Raw genomic sequence first — 19638 nt, 5'->3', positions numbered from 1 at the left:
AGGAGCGTGCCGGACGTCCTGCCGCGCGCGAGGCAGGCCGGCTGGTTGCGTCTCTCCCGGAAGCGAGCAGATGGCTTGGAGTCGACCTCTTTCCCAGGAGCCCCAGGGGTGATCCTCGGGGGCCGCTGCCTTTCAAAGAGACCTGGGAGCCCCGACCTCCAGGACAGAACCGCAGCGCGCTGGCGTGGCTGTTGACAGCCATTCTGTTTTCTCTTCCAGACCTAGACCTTAGCTGTGGATAGCAGCAGGAAGGTAAGGGAGCACCTTCTTGCAGGCCACTCTCCACCCTGATACACTGCCAGCATTTTGTCCGCACATTTGTCAAGGCATATAATAGTTATTGACATAAACAATGGCTTTCCATGCTTAATCTGCGCTCATCCACCTGAATTCTTGTCGAGCTTGATACAGCCCTCTAAATAAGGGGTCTCCCACCCTGGGTCCTCTTAGGTCACCACTGACATCGCCTGTTTTTAAAGACTGGGTCTTAGTGATTGGTCGATTAAGTCATATGTTCTTTCAAAGGAAGGCTGAGGCTTGTTCTAGAGGAACGCTGAATTTACCGTATTATTGAGCGATTTCATGGTGACCTCTACCACCAGCTGGTCTGGGGGATCCAGGAGAAGGGTAGAGACGCCTGGCTCTGTGGAAAACAGCGTTCTTGCCAATCGGAGACTAACTGAAGGGCTGGTCACTCTAGCGCACGGCGCCTCTAGTTCACTTCTTCCTGATCCCTAACTTCACCGTCTCAGAACCGTGTTTCATCATGTCAAATGGCCAACACTAAGAAAGAAGAATGTTCATCTAGTCTAGAGTTTTTAACAGATTCTGAGGGCAGCTCTTTTGACAGCAGTCGCTAATTGGCAGGAATGCGGAAATTCAGGCATCAGTCCACAAATGACATCTGTGTAACCGTGGAAACTGCTGCGCGGAGGATAACGTCGGAGTGTGCTCTTGATCTGTCCTCCAGGGGAGCTGCAGGCATGCGAGAGACGGGAGAGAGCGTGGCAGAGTGTGGCAGAGCGTGGCGGAGCGTGGCAGAGTGTGGCAGAGCGTGGCAGAGTGTGGCAGAGCATGGCACGCCCCCCTGCCACGCCATCCGTGGTGCTACAGTTTCATTTTCAGTGTATCACTGAAATTCAGTGTGATTGTTTTTGCTTTACTTTTATAAATGACCCATGATTTGAAACAAGCTGTTCCACCAAAGACAATCAGAAAATAAGCTTTTTTTTTAAACAGAAAACTACAAGGATCCCACCTCCCCCTTCTCCCTCCTTAACTGTGTAGCCTATCCCAACACTAACCCTCACCCTGGTGCTTTCAACACAGTTTGACATTAAAACACTCCCCCCAACTCTGGAAACACTATTGTCTTTTGGCATCTTTTTCTGAGATCTGTAGCCAGTGGACAGCAAGACCTCAACTTTAGAAACAATCACACAGAGTCCACATGCACTGTAAATCAAATTGTAAATAAAATAATTATTTTAATTGGCAGTTGTTGCTTCATCTTTCCAAGACTGTTGTCCAATGCTGAGGGTTTACAGACGAACCCTAAAATCACTGATTTTCTAAGGACTTTGAAAGACTTGCTGGTCAGTTAAGCAGGTGATTTGCATTGGTAAAGCTGCTTATTGTCACCTGTTCTGCATCACAAAGCTATTTATTTTACAAAAGACAATTCATTCCAAAAGGTGTTTTTTTCCTAACACTCATCGTACCCACTCAAGTGAATCCTGTTCTCTCCCTAACTGTCTCACCCCTTTCATTCCTGGCTTCCATCTGTGCCCCACGCACTCCCCACATAGGCACAGAGAACATACTGCACAAACTCCACACACACACAGAACATACTGCTCAAACTCCACACAGACACAGAACATACTGCTCAAACTCCACACAGACACAGAACATACTGCTCAAACTCCACACAGACACAAAGAACATACTGCTCAAACTCCACACTGACAAGGGCTGGAATTGAACCCAAGACCCCAGTGCTACAAGGCAATAATTCTGACCACTGCACCAACATGTCACCCTGCTGACAAACCCTACTCAGCTGTTTTTTTCTTCCCAAAACGCCTGAAGTAGCAGGTGGTCAGGGGCTCTGGACTCACATGTTGGCTATGGTTTTGAATTCTTGGGAGCATACAGATTGATGGAGTGCCTTTGAGAACGGTATTTTACTCTTATGTGTGTTATTTAACTTGTTGTTGTAGTTGTTGCTGGTGCTGCTGGTCTGTGTTTATGTTTTTGTTTTGGTATTTTCTTAATGTCTTTGGATTGGCGCATACATGCAAATACGCATTTCATTGCACTTGTGCATATGACAATAAACTGAACTGGTCTGGCTCCAGAAAAATTCCCTACTGTATAAATGGAGATTAATGTGAGATGCCTTTGAATTGGTGCCACGCTGGGGATATAATTATGCAATCTTTTATTGAACAGATGAAGCTCACAAACTTCCACTGCTGCCACTAAAAAAATATCCCCCAAACTGGCACAGACTTTACACAACAGGGCCCTCTAGTGGCTAATACCATTCACAGCAGGAATGAAGGTAATGAAGCTGTTTATTAGTAGCTGTATTACAGCTAACGTATGTACAATATTTAGTAGTTCAGGTGGGGAGCTGCGTCAGCATGCGTAGGCTTGCAAAGGAACAAGTAATAGGTTTATTCCCTGCTGAAAAAAAAGAAGAAAGAAAACACAACGTTTCGGCCGTGGAGCCTTCTTCAGGTGTGCAGGGCAAAATCGGCGCCGCATCATCGATCGGCGTCCACGGCAACGCGCCGGCTCACACGGCCCCACCCACACCGGAGACGGCATTCCTTACTCTGAGCTATCACACGGAATGTAAGTGCAGTCAAATGATTCTTTAAAATAATGTCGTGAAGTTTAATTAAATAGCAGTTGTCGCCTTATCTTTCTGTAACTGTTGTCCTAAGGCGGCTGTGTCCAGTTCAGGGGGTCAGCTCACCGCGGTTAATTACAGTAGCGTCACACCACTCCACCCTTGTACTGGGGGGGTAGGGTTTCTAATGAACGACACCGACCTCACTTTACAGCCGCATAAACCAGACTTACTATACAATATTTAACAAATATTGACAGTTATATCAATATTGACCCACTAACATTTTTCGTACTTCGTACTGGTCTGTTAGTTTTCAGGTGTTACACCTAGTGTCTTAACTGGCTCAGGATCGTCCTTTTTTATTTAAAAAAATACGAAAATACGTCGCAGCAGAAAACAGATTTTCTGTCATTCACTTCGTAGGAATCCCGATTGTAACCGATTGATTATTTTAGGTTTATTGGAAGCCCACGACAGAAGCGGTCTTGTTTTTGTCTTGATGGGTTTGCAGTCAGGATGTAGGTCGCTGGGCCGCGCTGGCAGTCGTGGGTCCTGCCACAAGAGGGCGCCCTTGCGCTCTCAGGCGCGACTGTAAGACTGGGCTTTTCCTTCCCAGGTCCTGGCTTGTAACACGAGTATTCAAAAAGTCTGCGTACTTTACTTACTGTTATACTCTTCTAGATTTTTAGTTTGTATTTGGAAGTCATATCTGCCTATGAGCTACAGATATAAAATCATGCAAGTTAATGTTAGCGTTTTAGAGGAGAAAGACAGAAAGAGTGGCTGTAGAATGAACTTGTGCTTTGCCGGTTCCCCATGTGGTGTGATAACTCATCAGTCCAGTAGCTGAGAAGAGTATGTCAACAGGGGTCTGTGGTGGAGCGGACTGGAGGAGCTGGGCGTCTCGTAGTTCTGGTCTAGACGGACTGCTGTGTTCCTGATGGTCCTGTCCTCTGCCCTGCCCTTCACTCCGGCCCGGCCTGGTCCGAGCCGCACTCTTCCTTCCTCACTGGCCTGTGGTTTTTCCTTTTAGAGATGGAGGGAAGTTTTTCATTTACGGTGGAAATAAAACACTTGTCTTCTCAGTCCTGATGCTACACACTGTATTCTATGTATCCTGCTGAGTTACGTAGGCAAACACCCTTTCTGAACTACTTTGAGGTGTTGGGAGCCTGGAAACCGTGGTCACGGTCTTCATAGAACTAATTCAACGTGAGAGTGCCGTTTGAGAAGAAGTTGGGTGTCTACTGTGACTGTCTAGCAGGGAGCTTGTGAAACCACGTTCTGCACAGGACCGCCAGTGTGCAAACCAGGCTCAACCAGGGTGGTTTTCAACACATTGTGCACCCAGGTTTCTGAGACAGAGCAGATGTTTGAGGACCCCAATCTGGGGGTTTGTGTGATCTCCACATGGGCTTGGATTCCTGGCTGGACCTGCTAAGAGAGTGAAGGGTAGGGTGGGAGGTTGCTGTAAATGTATCTGCTGTGTTCTACCCTTACGGGGCTTTGTTGACTTCTGGGTTATAGGGACCTAGAGTCACAGAGGGCTTCATACAGGTTGGTTCTTTTAATAAGCCTCAAATAAGCTTTTCATTCAGTTTATTTAGTACTGTTTTGAATGAAAAGTGTAGTAAGAGTTGCATGCTTACCTGTCCAGACAATTCTTAATTTCCTTTATCTTCCAGAACATCTGTTAAAAAAAGAGTTTCTGTGATTGCTGGTTGTTATGCACATATAGACTACATAGTGGTAACATGAATGATGTAACTAAATCAGAAAGCTGTGTCAGAAAGAGGCAGGGCAGCATCTAGTGATGAGGCCTGTGGGGTACAACAGAGTCACTCCAAGTCTCTGTTAGACTGAGGTCAGAGGTCAGAGGCCAGGCCACGGGCAGTCATGCAGAGGTGAATCCGAGTGGGCGATTACACAACTGGGAAGACCAAATTTATTTTCAGTCTTACCCTCAAAGTATCAGTCAGCTTGTTGATGGGTTTGAGTTTTGTCATAACACAAGACGTGATAAAAACAACATATATGTTTTTTAAGATGTGTGATTAGATGAAAACTGGCTGTATGGCATTAATTCAAAAAGTCATGGCCATTTTGACAACGTGTGACAGATAGAAGATGCCCTGCCGTTTCTAAAGCACAAGGCCGATTCTCCACTACAGGATCGGCTCATACAGGCGGGTGAAGGCCGGCGCTGCTCTTGCAGCCCAGCAGCATGAGGATCACAGGACTTACTGCCACTAAAACAGCCGACGCAGCAGTGATCGCAAATATGAGCCACTTCTTTGATCTGAATTTCGATTCTAAAACAAAATTGAGTACAGTGTTAGCTGTGAAGCACTTGTTTTAGATAGCACAAAAACATTGGTAACAAGCAGCTCCTTGGTTTTCTGAAAGTAGCTTAACTTATTGGGGGGGGGAAGACTTTGAAAATATGTACTGTTAATTATGCATTTGAAATAATAAGGGCAGGAACAGGTTGGAATATTAAACTACAGAATGTCAATGACCTTCCTGTCTCAGTACTGAACCTCCCGAGAGACACTTCTCACTTCAGGCACAAGCCATTTGAATTTGCTGCTGCCGGCAAATGAATCAAACTGTGGAGCAGGCAGGAAGTGTTCACTTTGCTATCGGAGGGAGCTGTCAGCTGCATGATGAAATCTTTTCTGCCTTGCCCCCTTTAATATGTTGTGACCTGTAATTTTATTTGTTTTATAATCGATTGTTACTTTCTTTCACCGTTTTGTCTTTTGTGCAACGTCGGCGTCTTGGCCAGGACATGGTTGTAAATGTAAATGTCTTGCTCTGCGCTGTCTTGGTTGGGTTCTGGAATTGTTCTCAAGTGTCACAGTAAGGAGGCTCCATGAAGTGGGGGCCAATTTCACAAACAGTTTGATTTCAAATCCCTCTTGTGCCCCAGCCCTGAAACACAGGCTGCACTCACTTGTAATTGTGAGTTGTAAAGGGAAGCTCCTACACTGGCGGCAGGATGCAGTATGTTGGTGTCCTGTATCATTACGGAAAGCTCAGTCACCTGGAGATGCGCAGGTTCTTATTGCCACCAGGTTTAAGACATCTGGGGTCTTGTCTTCCATCATTCAAGAGCATCTTATAGCTGTAGTTTGTGCTGCATCTTATTAATGAACATTTTTAAAATTATTTTTCTTGAATGTGAAGTGTGCTTTTTGTATAGGTAGGTAGTCTTTTTCTTTGCCTCAGTTCAGAAATAAGTGAAACAGAACTCTTACCTTTTCCTGGTTGGGTGGCATTAAACTCCTTCTCAAAGGATATACCTGGAAGAATTCACAAGTGAGCTCAGGGCAGAGAACCTAGATACACTGACAGGTGCAGCATTTTGTATAACTCAACACCTGAACGGAAGGAAATATCTCTGATTCCAGATTGATTTAGACGATCCTAAGAAGGAAAAACGAATTGTTTTAAGAATCCTTGTCCAGTGATTAGACATGCTGTGTTTCATTTCCTGAATATCATCTCTCTTACTAGAACTACAAGTGGTAATGTAAGGGGGTCTGGTAGCATTGACATGGAAGTTTTAGTGAACACATTAAACATTACATCTGGACCTCAGTTTAGTGTCATAGTTTGATCTGCACTTTCTACAACAGTGGAGTTTTAAAAAATACAGTAAGCCATTGTGCTAGTAATGGATTATGGTAACTGGAAAATGGCTTGAATTGGAACTAGATTTGTAATATTACACCATTGGTGCTGCGCTTTTCCATTGCATCTTTCAATTCAGATGTGATTCTGGGTTTAATTACCAAAAGAGAGCTTATTACTTACTCTCTTGATCCCTGGCTGGGGCACCTGAAGAAGAAGGAGCAAAGGTGATAGTGAGATGTTGACTGCTTCTGAAAGCAAGAACATGTGGTAGTTACAGGTCGACCTCACTATTGTCTAGTGGGGCTCTCTGGAAGACCATCTGAAGTGGGTCTTCTAGATTCTCTCAGAATCCAAGGGCAAGTCTGGAAATAGCTGCAGTGCATTCTGCATGAGTCTCTTCCGAGCCTCAGTACTCACAACAGTGAAAAAGGAGCAGGGATGAATCACTGCAGTCAGTGTGAGGTGATGTGTCCCGTGCCTTAATCCTGTCAGGTGTCCTTGAATGAGCCTTCTCATTGTGAGTGACGAGGCACGTCAATTCGGCCTACAAGCCTTCAGGCTTATAAGATCCTCTTGTGTTGCTGTCAACATTGTTTGTCTGCGTGGCGTTGGTTAAAAACAGTCAGCACCCCAGATGCAGGCAAAACCGGTGTGGTGAAAAACAGAGCAGGCGCAGTATGAAGAAGGAAGCTGCCCAGCAGGCAAAGGCAGAAGGATCAGCAGGGTCTCACCTTCCATCACTTCTGTGGGAACACGGTGCAAGCAGAGCAGCTGAACGCTGGAGCACCACTTGACGTGTGTGGACGAGATGGCGCAGTGCTCTGATGAACGGTCAAGCGTGCACAGTGGTTCCTTTCTGCCATTTATTTCGTAACATTCCCGGGCTGAGAACTCCTGGAGCCGATACTCTGTGTCGGGACCTGGGAAGAGAAACCTTTACAGTCGGCTGATGACCCCGAGTCTGTTGTGTGTTATCAGAGCTATTAAACACTTTAATGTCTTGTGAATTGTGTAATACCAGTTGTCTTTAAAAGTTCTAAAAAGGAATGAAAATTAAAATGAGATTGAAGGGTACACGCTATGAAATCCTCTGATTTAATTGGCCCTTCATGTGCAGTAACACCGAATTCAGCTGCAGGTGTCCGAGTGTCCAGTGTAATGGTGCTGTACAGTATGGGATTAGTCTTCAGCTTTACCTTCGCATGCTGCCGCAGATACTGGCCCCAGCGTGAGGGCAGTGAGGATGAGGGGAACGTGCATTTCTCTGGGAGCAGGGAGAACATGCAGAGAAGGTTCAAAATAAATCCACATTAATATTGTGCCTGCATGGCTGTTCTTTTAGTTTAGTAGCAGTTTGCTTTTGGAAACTGTGGTAAATTATAGACTTCAAAGCAAGGGCTTGCATCACAGCACATTTCCTCAGTCTTTAGCCATAAGTAACACACCTGGCAAGACACACATTCTGATGTTTAAGAGTAGGTATTGAAAGAGTGATGCTTTCTGTTTGTTTTTTTTACCACTTTCTCACAAGACCAAATCACGAATTGTCAATAATTCTGTGTGAAGAGGGACAAGTAGTGACTCATTCTATGTTGAAATAAAATGAAATGCACACTGTTTTGGCTGTAGTGCTATTTCCTTTCAACATGGCATTAACTGCTACTTGTTATCGTTGGCCTAAGCCAGGCAGGTTACAGCATGTCATTTAAAAAACTGTTTGAAACCAGCTTGCAGCTTAGGCACATCCACTCTCACAGGTCCAGGTCAAGAAGACTTTTACAGGTGGCATCTACAGCAGCTTACACCCCAATGAGAATGGTCGGAAGAGCGCTCTCTTGTCCCAGGCAGGCTTCTTTTGTGTGTGAAGGTGACTGGGATGAATTCGCATTACTTTTTTTGAAGCCAAATATATGAGATAAGATTTTAGTAAGCAATAAGAGTATTAATGCCAGAGGAGTGTGTGCCAGTTAATGCAGTGTTTTTTTATCTATGTTATCTTTATTGAATTTTAATCGGCAACAGCTAGTCTGTTCTAACTTCATTTCTCCTTGTTCACGGACGTGGAGTGCCAGACTGCGTCTTGAGCTCACACTCCAGCACATGGCCCCCGGCTGCTGCTGTTTTAAAGTAACTCGTCCCCATGTGTCAGAGGTAAAGCCACATACCAGTTCAAAGCACCCCTGAATATGGGGTTAAAGTTTGCTTACCTGCCTCTGTGAAGCTGTCGTCCTGCGTTTTACACACTGGCGCTGAGAGAATTACATGTTGAGTTTGTTGTGGATGTTTTTCAATAAGTGGTTTTACTAGTTTGAGCGAGTAAGGTGGAGTACTGGGTTTCGTTTTGTTAAGCTGATAAGCTGTAATTAATAGAGCGACTTTAGAAAGAATGCTTTTAGGAAGCCAAAGGACTTTGTACAGAGAACAAAAGGGCAATATGTGTTTTTAACTTCACTGGATTGTGCAATGTCATTTTTGTTTCAATTTCTTTTGCATTCCAAATAATGTACAAAACTGTATGCCGGACTGTTCTGTAAATTTAAAATATTCATTCACAAAGGTTTGCATCTGGTGAAGTCTTTAATGTGAAGTAACCTTTAGCTCGGCTGTAGCCTCTACATTTCCAGACACGGTGCTGTCTGGCTTGGCGCCCGCATGGCCAGGGAAGCTGTGGCGATTGCAGGACGGGGCTGCCTTTGAGCACTGCGAGCCCAACACAGTATTTCAGAAGGGATGTTTCTCAAGCTGATTACCCCCGACCCGGCAGGCAGACAGTCGGAGCGCAAGTGCTGGGCTTCGGGAGTTTCCGGGCGGCTCCATGGGGAGGGTGCTGGAGGCAGGCCGGGAGATAGGGAAAAGACCGCTCTGAAAAGCTCAATCCTGGAGCATCGGCCTAGCGGGATGTTAAGCCTTAAGTAAGCCGATCCATCAGGCGCTTGAGCGAAAGGTTGGGGGAAGAACAGAGAGCCGGCCACGCGCACACTCATGGGGCTGGAGGGTTTCTCCTGGGGCCGGTGGATGGGCTCCCATTGCAGCGTCAGGCTGCGAGATAACAAACCAGTGTACACAGCCTGGTAAAAGCCCTGCTAAACCAGATTTCTTGGTTCCTGCATGGCAGATCATTTTAAATAATTAATAAATGTTCAAAATAAAAACGGCTATTACTGTGGGGACTGAGACTGGGCAGGAATTATCCGAAGTCGATCGCAAAGAGGTGTGACCATTTCTGTCTTTTAAAGCAAAAAAAGATGCATTGTCCTGTTGTACCACTGGTCCTGGACTGTGTTCATCTTGATAATTCAACGGACAAACAATCTGTTTTTTATTGCTTGCTTTTCCTTCAAACACACAGTCATTTGTTCCCTAAAATGAGGGGGACAAGGTGGCGCATTGAGCCGTGGGGCAGCTGAAGGCAGTGAAAGTGTTGAAGAACAGAGGAGCGAATGCAGGAAAGAGCAGAATGATGACTTATGTCTTTGTCCAGAACATTCATTGTAAACACGAGTAACTCGAGTCATGGTACCTGTTCAGAGTTTTATTCAAAATGTGAAGTGTGCACTTAAAATAGGAAAAAAAACAATGATCAAACAGTTTGAAAAACTGTGTTGGAACAGTAAGTCCCCAGTGAACAGCCCGCCCTGTAATGGTTCTAGGGTTGTGGAAAACTGGAAACATCTGAATACTGTTGGTGATTCATACAAAAAAACCATTGTCGCATTTGGATGAGAATTTGTAGTTTACAGCACTATTGAGAATGGAGTAGTACCTGTTTCCCTTAGTTCGTTTCGGACTTCTTCTTGATGCCTGACAGGCGTTGATCCGGCGTTTCCTCCAGGTCTGACGTGCTGTAATGACGCAGCAGGGGCTGAGTACCAACAGCACGCCAACGTGAAAACGTTTCAATTCCACTCGTCGGCACCTTGGAACTGTTTTTGTCATTTCAACCTCTAATTAGAATTGCTAATCTGTTATGACTCTAAACGAGTAGCTTTCAATTCTTTCAAAACTATGCTTAGGTGTTTTTTTCTTATGTTTTGTTGGATGTTCAAATTTGAGCTCTGGTTTTCAGTCCTTTTTCTTGCTCATTAGTGCAGAGACCCTGAAGGATGGCTCCGCCGAGAAGTGCAATTGTTCACGTTTCTGCTTAGGGTGCCTCTTTAATGTACACGTACCATCTAGTAAATAACCGTGCACAATGTACCAGATTTCTGCCTCCTTTTTAAGATCTGCCATCACAGCATGTTGTCCTCCACAGTTTGCTCTCAACACCAAGGTCCAGTGTCCCATCGGCTCGTCCCCAGAGAAGGGAAGAAAATGCATGTTATACCACCACTTGCCCTCAGCTTTCAGTAGCCATGCGAGGTGAAGTGTTGCAATGCTCTTTAGCAGACTAACAGGTTTTCCTGTGTTAGTGAATCGCCTGTACTTTTCCCCTCTCTCTCGACAAGCTGCTGATGAGAAACAGCCCGATAGTGTTGCCGCCACTGTGCTTGACCGCAGTGATGGTGTTGGGTTGTGACATTTACATCCTAAAAAAATAAATTCATCAATTGACTTGTTGAGCAGTTGTTGAATTCCCTAAGGCTAAGAACGTCTGCTCTAGAACTGGGAGTCTTTGGAGGTGTGGTACTACTCTGTGCCACACGAGGGCAGTGATGTACATTTTGAATGACTAGATCTAACTCCTCTTCGTAGAAGCTTGTTTAACTGGTTTAATGTGCCATAATCATAGGTATTTGATCATGGATTAAGGATAGATTAGGGATTGTCCATCTTTGATATTTTGGCAGCAGGTTTCTAGAACTCTTTAATAAGGCGGCACTTAAATTAAATTGGAACAATTCATCAAATGAGATAAAATGAAAACATACATCATTTTGGTTCTGAAAGTTCTGGAAGGAATATAAAAGAACGTAGGGTAGAGTCTCAGCACAGGGCCCAGGCTTCAGCAGTGGACTTAAGAGGACTGGAGTGCCACCACATTGGATACAATTTGTAGCCCTCCTGTAATTCTGGTTTACATCTCATCAGCTAGAGGGTTAAATTAGACGTAATCAGGTATACAAGAAGCAGAAAATTAATTCAGACTATTGTGGAATATTATAAGAATAGATTGTGTCCAGTTCATAAATATGCAATAACGAAACAGAAAAAAGATTGTTAATCCTTAACAGTTCAGGTTCTGTCAGTGAAGATCTTTAGTTGATGGAAATGTTGATGGATGTGTCCCATGTTCAAATGTTTCTGAACCATTATAATTGGGTAGGTTTTGTACCACATTACTGTATATATGTATTCATACCTCTGTGTTTTGTTTAATTACTGTCACCTCCTTAGCAGCAGTTGCTCTAAAAATGTTATGTTGAATTTTAAATATGCCCCATTTTAAGCAATAAGGAATATATTTAGGTATTTACTGTATGTATTGTATATACATATACATTGAAATTAGTAATTATGTTCATATACTGCTTTTAATCCGAATGTTTCTGAAGCACTTCACACACAGATGGGGACCCACATCATTCCTGCCCTGTTTGGGAGACACACAGGCTATTCTGTACCAGCAGCTCCAGTGCACAGCAGATCGGGGGGAGGAGACAGATTGCTGTGGATTAAGGGGTGATGTCAGGGAGGACCGATTGTATAGTAAAGAGTGGAGTTAAGACAGGAAACGGGGGTTAATACCCCTACTCTTATGGACAGTGTCCTTCAATCTTTAAAAAACAAATATTGAAGTCCTTAACATTGTTTAGTTTTTTTTTACTAGCCACTTGCCTGATCTCTCTGGGTTGGCTTGAGAGAACTGAATGTCTGACAGTTTCAGAACTGTGATGGATGACTGGTGTCTACAGGGGATTTAGCCCACCTGTGTGTGTCATGTCAAAGTAGGGCTGAGTGGAGGACCCATCAGCGCTGCTCAGAATCTGAGTCTGAATTTCCCCAATGAGAGCGGTGGGGAAACGGCGGCCTTTTCAGACAAAGGGGGGTTAATCAGCGCTCTGTGTCCCTGTGGATCGGGGTCATGACGTCATCGAGCTGCGGCTGGGCTTTCGAACCCGCGTGTGAGCCGGCTCGCTTTCCCCCAGTGTGATAGCCGGCAGATACAGAGGCGCTTGCGAAGAGCTGGGGCCCCAGGCGCAGGCTGCAGAGTCTTTGAGGAGGAGATCTGCTGTCATCTGCTGACAGTTGGTCAGAAGAATTCTGCAGGAGTAAAGGCAACAATGTGCAAAACATCTCCTTAGCTATCCCTTGTGTACAGGTCTGGAACATGAAAGCATTAAAATGTAAGGTCAAATGTTTTATTAAGCAAAATTCAGCTCCAAAAGGGAAAAGGTTTTCCCCTTTTCAGAAATTCATTAAATTGTTATTAATGAACTCAAAGCAGGGGGCATGCCAGTTCAGCGAATGTATTAAGATACATTTTCTACAGAAGCTGTATGTCTCTCTGATGTAAAATCAGATTCAACAGTACAGATTCAATTTTCACAAGTGGAGAGTTGGATGTCAAAGCATGAAAAGTAACACTTAAATAAAATAACATTTAAATAATACAAAAATGATCTGCCATTCCATTCTACTGTAATTTCACACAACTGATTAAGGCATCACAGTGGAAATATTTCGCACTTAATCTTTACTTGTTCCTCTTTAGCTCACACGCTGACCCAGCTGCCTGCTCTGTTCTGAATTTGTTTGCAGTATCTTTTTTGTGAGAGTGTGAACTGTTTCAAAACATTTGACTTTATTAATCATCTTAGAAACAGAAATTATGATTTCCACCCATCTGGTTTATAACCACTTCATCCAATTCGGGATCGTGAGGAAGGTGGAGCCTATCCCAGCTCTGGCAAAGCCGGGCACATCCTGGACGGGACTCCAGTCTATCGCAGAACACATGATTGTGTTTGACAAAATCAAAAATCCGACCAGGCCTAGAAACTGTAGCTGCAAGACATTTAACAGTTTTCCTGCTGCATTACAATTCAGTCGTCCACATTACCAAAGAGCTACACTACGTTTCTTTCACTACCAGTATGATGATTAACATCGTTTTGGTTTGTGAGGGCTGGGCAGTGTGTGTCACACCATACACAGCATCAGCGTGCAGATAGCAAAAGGTTGTATGTGTTGTGCGAGAGGGGAGTGTCCGATCCTGTGTCATGATTGACTTGGGGTTGAAGTGTGAAAAGAGTAACCTTTAACGATGTCAATGGTTTGCATTAATCAGCTTGTCAGAAGTGGGGCTGCCGCACTGTACACTCAGAGCGAGAGAAAGATTCTCAAGCATTGCATTTACAAGGAACTGGCGCTGGCAGGGCTCCGACCACCCCAGTGGTCTGTGGCTTTTCTCAAGCGTGGTCTCTCGGGAATCGAACCTGCAACCAGACGCACTTACTGTCAGCGCCCCCCGTCTCTGGAACGTGAGGGGCGGGAGCTGACCCGCCTCTCTGGCTCGGGGGTTCTTTCTCGATGTCAGAAGTGACCGGAGCGCAGGATGACTCGTGCCACTGGGGGAGGCGTCCCTTCCCACACAGCTCGCGGTGCGCCTTTCCTGCCGACTCAGCGCCTCGGTGGCGAGGGGCGCCCGGCCCGGAATGGGGCGCAGGGCCAGGCTGGTGGCCGCGATGCTGCTTCAGTGGTGACCACACGCCCACGGCAGCAGCTTACAAGAAGCTGAAAAGGCCTCGCGTGTCCTCATTTCCGAAGCATACCAAAGCATTTCTCAAATCGCGTGGATGAATCATGCTAAAATCCACTCTGAATGGCAGTAAAAAGAATAAGCTCTTTTTTTTTTAACATCCATTGCTGTCGGGGAACCACGATGGCACAGTGGTTATCATTGCTAATCACTGCTGCAGGCCCTGGGTCCAGTTTCAGACCGGGGGTGCTATCTTCCCTCTGCGTTTGCGCCCTGGGTGTGCTCCTGGTGCTCCTGTTTGCTCCTGTAGTCCAAGGACATGCTGGTGGGTTAATTGGCTTCTGGAAACATTGGCCCTGGTGTGAGAGCGTGTGTCTGTGTGTGTCCTGTGAGGGACTGGTGTCCTGGCCAGGGTGCGTGTGTCCTGTGACGGACTGGTGTCCTGGCCAGGGTGCGTGTGTCCTGTGAGGGACTGGTGTCCTGGCCAGGGTGCGTGTGTCCTGTGACGGACTGGTGTCCTGGCCAGGGTGCGTGTGTCCTGTGAGGGACTGGTGTCCTGGCCAGGGTGCGTGTGTCCTGTGAGGGACTGGTGTCCTGGCCAGGGTGCGTGTGCCCTGTGATGGACTGGTGTCCTGGCCAGGGTGCGTGTGTCCCGTGATGGACTGGTGTCCTGGCCAGGGTGCGTGTGTCCCGTGATGGACTGGTGTCCTGGCCAGGGTGCGTGTGTCCTGTGATGGACTGGTGTCCTGGCCAGGGTGCGTGTGTCCTGTGATGGACTGGTGTCCTGGCCAGGGTGCGTGTGTCCTGTGAGGGACTGGTGTCCTGGCCAGGGTGCGTGTGTCCTGTGATGGACTGGTGTCCTGGCCAGGGTGCGTGTGTCCTGTGAGGGACTGGTGTCCTGGCCAGGGTGCGTGTGTCCTGTGACGGACTGGTGTCCTGGCCAGGGTGCGTGTGTCCTGTGAGGGACTGGTGTCCTGGCCAGGGTGCGTGTGCCCTGTGAGGGACTGGTGTCCTGGCCAGGGTGCGTGTGTCCCGTGACGGACTGGTGTCCTGGCCAGGGTGCGTGTGTCCCGTGACGGACTGGTGTCCTGGCCAGGGTGTACCCTGCCTTGTTCTCATTGTATGCCAGGTTAAGCTGCACCTCCACCGCAACCGATTTAGGTCAAGCCGTTAGAAAATGGGTGGACAGATGGATACAGTTGGGGATGGGGGGGTCAGTTACAGGTGAGGGGAGGCCATTCAGCCCCTTTAAAACCCTCCTTCCCAGATCACCTGTATTCACCTGTAAAACTTTCACCAGCCAGGTCAGGAGGCAGAAATCAGATTGACTTTCAAAGAACCTGGATTTGGGAGAGCCGGTCTGAAACACTTTCTCTCCCCACTGAGGAGCAGTTCATGTATGCAACTAGGCTGGGGACCAAGTGTCCGTTTTATAGCTTTCGGTAAGCTCTGAAATTGAGGAAGAAAAAACACAAATGCCCTTCTGCCTTCCACCTGAGCTGTAGAAAGTGGCAGTTTCTCACATCTCCCCACAGCGGTGAAGAAGAGCACGTTGGCGCGCCGCCTGCTCGGCTCGGCTCCGCGCGGCGCAGCAGGGCGTGAGAGCCAGATGGAGACAGGTGTGGTTAGGCAAGAGGCTGTATGACAAACGGTGACCGTGACCTTCCTCTGTGGTATTGCAAGGGGTTCTTTTTTAGATCAGGGTTACAGCTTGGGGGTAAACCACACTGCGAAACCCAGAGCCCCCACCCCCTGCTCACACCCGCTCCAGCCTCCGAGAGAGGTACTGCCCTAAATAAGTGTAACCTCCAAACAGCGTCCAGACAGCTAGTGCGTGCAGGTATGGCTGGTGGTCTGACCTGAAGACAGCTGCACCATTTGTGCCGCATAGTTAACAGCACAAGATGGACTTACCGGGAGTACGTCCTGCCAGTAAGGCTCAGCTGTTCAGGATAATTGCATTTAGCAGACCGGATTGGCACAGGATTTAGGAGTCCAAGGTGTGCAGAACTGCCCATCTTGTCCCACTCCTGTGTGCTCCTTTGTGCTTTCTGGCACAAAACATAGGGTTGTCAAAACCTCGCAGTTTTGATTTTACTGACATACTGAGCAAATTCCAGAATTTGTAAACAAGATTGTCGTGTTTTTTTTTTTTGTGCATACACATCTTTAGATGAAACAGTCTTTCCTCTCTTCATCTCAAGTCTCTTAAGAGTGCAGTTGCGTTTAGGGCTGGGGATCATTCTTACCAAACCCGCCCTTGACTTGTTCACATTACAGTTATGTACCAGATACCTGCACAGAGTTAGTGATTTCTGGATGGGAGCGAAATGCTGTGCTCAGAGTTGAGATGGTATTACACTAATCCACTCTCCACCAAGAGAGGTGCTTCCTCTCAGTCTTTTGATATTGCAGTAACTGACAAGGGTGTAAGCCAGAAGAGTCAGAAATAAGACACAGAACACATGGTGTTGTCCCCAGGAGAAGGAGGAGGTGAGATCAGAGCTGAACGCAAGACATGGGCAAATGTGACCACAAACTTCATAGAGGCTCCAAAGTTGAAGCCCATCTTGTTTCCTGAGGCGTCATTTAGGTCAGTGACTCCAGAATCTCATCCAGCTTTTTCAGAAGATTCCAGAGAGCTGCTTTTCCACACAGCTGGGCAGTTTGCTCCACACACTCCCCATCATCACTCTGTAAGGAAGCACAGCTTGTCACCAGGAGCTCTTGTGTGCTTCTTGTAAGGGAAATTCAGTTGTAATATTAAAGTTAGAAAAAAGATTTAGCCTAGATTTTCCTGTCTGTTTCCTGTCTTACAGTAAAGCTGCGAAATATTAAACCCAACTACTATAACCGTACTACAGAAAACAACCAACCTTGGACCTAAATGAGTCATGTTTACTTTTAAAATTGCAGCATTCTGGTTAATCAAAAAGATGTTATCAGCACTTAATAGATTAGGATCTGTATCATACCATTTTGGCTTAGTTAAAATAAATCTCATAGTAACAACTACTGTGCTTTCCATTGTTCCCGCACTCGTTATAATTGGCGATAGGTGTAGGATGTCATGGTCATGGGCTTTCAATGGTGTACCTTGTTACAGTGAGAATTCTGACATCACGAAGGCCTAATTGTTCTGCATTGTAGCACCACACAGTCATGCCTTGCTGTGAATCATACCCTTTTACGTGAAGCCGATTAAAATTTAAACATGTGACATGCTGAAAAGTGTTCCATTTTCAACCAAATAGCTAGTTATGTTTGTAACGTTTTCGTTTTCGATAATAATGGCGATCATCACTTCCTCAGCTACTGCTTTTACTAATGTGACATTATACATGCGGCAGTGAGCTTTCCAGTGAATTGCTCCAGTGAAGGTACAGTTTCAGGCCATCGTTGCAGTTAGCAGCTTAGCAACATTGAAAATAACCATGTGGCAATATCATTACTGATCTTCATCAAGTTTGTATTCTCTGTGTGGTCTTCAATTTACAAAAAAGTTTCTCAGTTTGTGTTCTTTGAGTTTGTACCTAACCTCTGATCTTTCATTTCTTTAGGTTTAAGCCACTCAGTGATTTAATGGATGTGGAATAAGAAGGTGAGATGGAGAATCTTTTTTAGAAATGCGTCCGCATGTGTGCCCGGCCTGTTTGTAGAGAGCAGTCTGTGTAGAGGTTAGTGAAGTTAACACTGCACTATTCTGCAGCTCTCCACAAACAAACACACCTAATCATTTCACACCTGTCCATTCCACATCTGTCCACTCGACACCTGGCTCTTCTACATCTGTCTGCTTCACTCCTGGTCGTTTCTCACATGGACACTCCACACAGTAATGCCATACCTTGTCATTTCACACCTCGTTGTTGCACATCTGTCTTTTTGAAGCCTGGCTATTCCACTTGGTTTGCTGACCTTATGACCCCACAATTACTAACACAGAGGAGATTGTCCCAAAACTAAAAAAGGAGAAGTCACAAAATGAGCATGTAACCTTTTCTAAATGGATAGTTAAGCTTAACCTCCAAATGAATTTCAGTTAACACATTTTACTGTAATATATATAACCTGTACTTTGTAAAAGCTAACCTTTTTTGTTATCTTGTTTTTTTCTCACTTACTAACAATGGAATTTCTTAATATCCCTCTGTTAAATAATGATTTGCCCTAATTTAGTAGGTCTTATCCGATCGATATGTAATATTGATCAGGTTGAGTTGAGCTGGAGGTGAGAGTGTCAATCGCAGTGATAAATGAATGGCATGAAAACAAACAGCTAATGTTAAATATGGATCACTACCAAACATGTTGAGAATGTCACTACTGAGGCACACAAAGTGCGCACAATTAACAGGAGAAATTAACGACACATTAACCGTCTTTTTAAACGACTTCTCTGTTGCTCTCGAGTGACACTGAGTCAGTGATCTGGTGCCCCTGTGGTGATGCGCTCCGTTGCACTGTAGCTTGACAGGGCTTCTCGGAAGCAGGCTGGGCTGTTGGTTTTTCAGCAGGGCACCGGGGTAGGCTGGGGGTGCAATCCAGTAATATGCAAAACAGCCTTTCCGGTTGCCAGTAGATCCATACACCCACCTGAACATTGCGCAGTGCTGTTCCAAGTGCATCGTGTTTATTTAACTGAACACTTGCTTTGTCATGGTTTCCTTGTGATTGGACACACAAGGCATGACATTACTATATCTCTTTATGAATTGTCACAGTTTTAGCACTGTAGTTTACAGTGCTGTGCTTTGTCCCTACCAGCAACACAGGAAACACTGTGAAGGCACCTAGTGTCCAAGTCAGTCCCTGGACACATTCCAGCAGGAGGTCAACTTTCAAAATCGGACAGTATTTTCAAGTCTCACAAATAATGTGTGTTAAACTTCACAGGTTTTCAAGTACCAGCTTTGGTAGGTTTTTCTAAATTTTCACGCATCTAATATATAGTTGTAGTTGACATTCAATAGGGGATGAACTCATACTATATATGACACAAGGTAGCTGTTTAAATCTGCCACCCCTTGGACATTTTAGCACTGAATAAACACAAAGGTTCCTTTACACTCCTTTACTTTCCTTTACACTAGCTCACTTGAACTTAACTGTAAGGAAATTGAGTACCATTTCTTTTCATATTTCAACAGGTTTGCTGTTTGAGGGGGAGTCACGTAAGGAATGAGATGACCAAGATATCTAAGAAAAAATATCTGCAATTCAAAGGCATTATCTCCTGTACTTCACAAGTAAGTTCTGTGCTGTCGTGGTCTGAGGAAACTGAATCCAGCAAGCGGAGTTCCCAGGGGAACCTACTGGTACCACTTTCTGTGCTAAAGACATACATGGTGCATGATGGGTCAAACACATTTCCTCTAGATCAGGGGTAGCCAGCCCAGTCCCAGCCTGGAGAGCTACTGCCCAGCAGCTCTCTTTTACACCTGAACCTCGTACGCGTTTAAATTTTGACTTGGAAAATGTGTGAATCCTGAACAAT

The 19638-nt window shown here is 45.6% G+C and overlaps 1 long non-coding RNA gene across 2 annotated transcripts; it reads left to right on the top strand.

Moving 5' to 3' along the window:
• The first annotated feature begins 2580 nt into the window (after positions 1–2580).
• On the top strand, positions 2581–19431 carry LOC138225375 (uncharacterized). 2 transcript variants are annotated; one of them, XR_011183868.1, is made up of 3 exons: positions 2581–2862; positions 17702–17742; positions 19292–19431. It is a non-coding gene; the product is annotated as an uncharacterized lncRNA (long non-coding RNA). The 2 variants fall into 2 exon arrangements; XR_011183867.1 differs by having other exon boundaries at positions 17702–17818.
• The last annotated feature ends 207 nt before the right edge of the window (positions 19432–19638 follow it).

Source organism: Lepisosteus oculatus, chromosome 27, assembly GCF_040954835.1.
Source record: "Lepisosteus oculatus isolate fLepOcu1 chromosome 27, fLepOcu1.hap2, whole genome shotgun sequence".
In the NCBI taxonomy this organism is placed as follows: Eukaryota; Metazoa; Chordata; class Actinopteri; order Semionotiformes; family Lepisosteidae; genus Lepisosteus; species Lepisosteus oculatus.
Note: the sequence above shows the minus strand (reverse complement) of the source record. Positions and strands in the feature narration are given on the sequence as shown.